At 41.0% G+C, this 1,857-nt stretch overlaps 1 pseudogene; it reads left to right on the plus strand.

Moving 5' to 3' along the window:
* The window catches only part of LOC119589345, a 3,403-nt pseudogene extending 1,605 nt beyond the window's left edge, over positions 1-1,798 (plus strand).
* The last annotated feature ends 59 nt before the right edge of the window (positions 1,799-1,857 follow it).

Below are 1,857 nucleotides of genomic sequence, written 5' to 3' on the forward strand. Positions count from 1 at the left end.
TATATAATCATATAATATGATCTGACAGTACCAATCGAAGTATATTTTTTTGGAAGCTTCCCATGCACGTTATAAAACAATTAAATACCATCTCACTTCAAAGACCTAAGACTGATAAAGCAAATTTCGAGAATTCACAAATTCAATCCTAATTGTTTTTCATAGAGATCATAGCCCAAACGTAGAAACGCGCATTTTGTATCGAACATGCGTTATCCTAATGAAAGCACGACTTCTCTTGATTTTAAACGTCTCCTTGCAGTTTTATTAAAATCTGTTTTATCCTTCCTCTTCCAGCTAAATTTTCGTGGGAAATCAAAGACGTCGCGGAGCTTCCCTCGGTCAGCGCGGAGAGTTGGGCGAAAATACCCTTTCGCCCAGTTTCATTTCCACTGGGGTCTAGCGTCAGCACGCAGGGATCTGAGCACACCATCAATGCATCGCGTAAGTTAAAGAAGGTTAAAGAGATTTAGATTTGAATTTTTCAATGTACTGATGTATGCTACGAATACTTCACCTGCGTATGAACACTGTTTACATTTCCTCTAGATACGCTGCCGAGCTTCATCTGGTGGGCACTTCAAGACTGAGTACGTTCCCTTGGCAACGCGAATTTCAGTACGACGACGTTCTGCTGTGTTGGCATTATTCTCCTGGGCGGTCTGATCGACAACCCAAATCTCACACCAATCATCGACGGGCTCGCTACGCATCCGAATTCAGCGTTGTACAAATAACAAACAGGATTGCAAGCCTAGGGGCCGAGATTATATCCGAATGTGAATGCTCTCATTTGCTTCATAAGTAAGGCAACAAAGAACGGTTTTAAACCCAAATCTTATTTGATGTCGAATCGCATTAATTCAACGGCGACACAGGCTCGCCTTCAAATTTATATCTGCCTGTTTCTACGATGTCTAAAATCGCCTGATCTCCATGCGACCAAGAACGAGCTGGAAACTTGTTCCCTCTCCAAACCTCATGCCGGCTGACACCAACACCTTCTACAGGTATTCAGCTCCTTTGACGACGCCCACCTGTAACGAGATCGTCACTTGGACTGTCTTCCAAGACTTCATAACCATTTCCGATAACCATGTTAGTACAATCAGCAAGGGAAATTGGGAGAAATCCATAGTTGCTTGTAATAAGGGAAATGTATGGTAATGCATATCAAATAAATCCCGTATCAACTATATTGCAAATGATGACATAATCATCATAGTTATGAAAACCATAAATAGAATTCTGACAAACCTAGGTCCAGTAGGTACAAGCCAGTATCGTGCTTTCATACTGCCTGTTCTCACCCGCTTGAGGAATTCCCGCAAGATTCTCGGAGACGACGGAGAGCACCACATTGTCGACAACTACCGCCCTGTCCTAGCCCCTCAGGCCGCACGGTGAGTTTAGAAAAGAAAAAGGGTGGGGGTCCGGTATCAGGGAAAGGGTGGAAATGTGAATGTCAAATGTTAAAACGAATATTCCTCCTTTATCAAAAGAACAATACTAAATTCTTGAATTTCCGTGAATGTCCATGAATTATAAATGATTTTGTTTACTCTCAGTTCGAGAATATCACCTTGTCTTATTCCTCCTAATGTCCCCGGCAAGATGAATGAGAAGACGGAGAGAGTGAGAAAGAAGCTGAGTCTAGTAATACCTTTATGTGTAGATGTTAGTTTTAGGTTAGTATAGGTGTGGTTCCTTCCTTTTTTCTGGTATATTCTTCTATTTTATGGTTCACGATTTGTTGCAACAGCACAGATCGATAAAGTTCACAGGTTATTATCCTTGAATAAATACTGAGAGCTTTTTGAGTTTTTGTTTCCATAATTATACCTTTTTAAGATATTA

This window comes from Penaeus monodon, chromosome 25 (assembly GCF_015228065.2).
Source record: "Penaeus monodon isolate SGIC_2016 chromosome 25, NSTDA_Pmon_1, whole genome shotgun sequence".
Lineage (NCBI taxonomy): Eukaryota > Metazoa > Arthropoda > Malacostraca > Decapoda > Penaeidae > Penaeus > Penaeus monodon.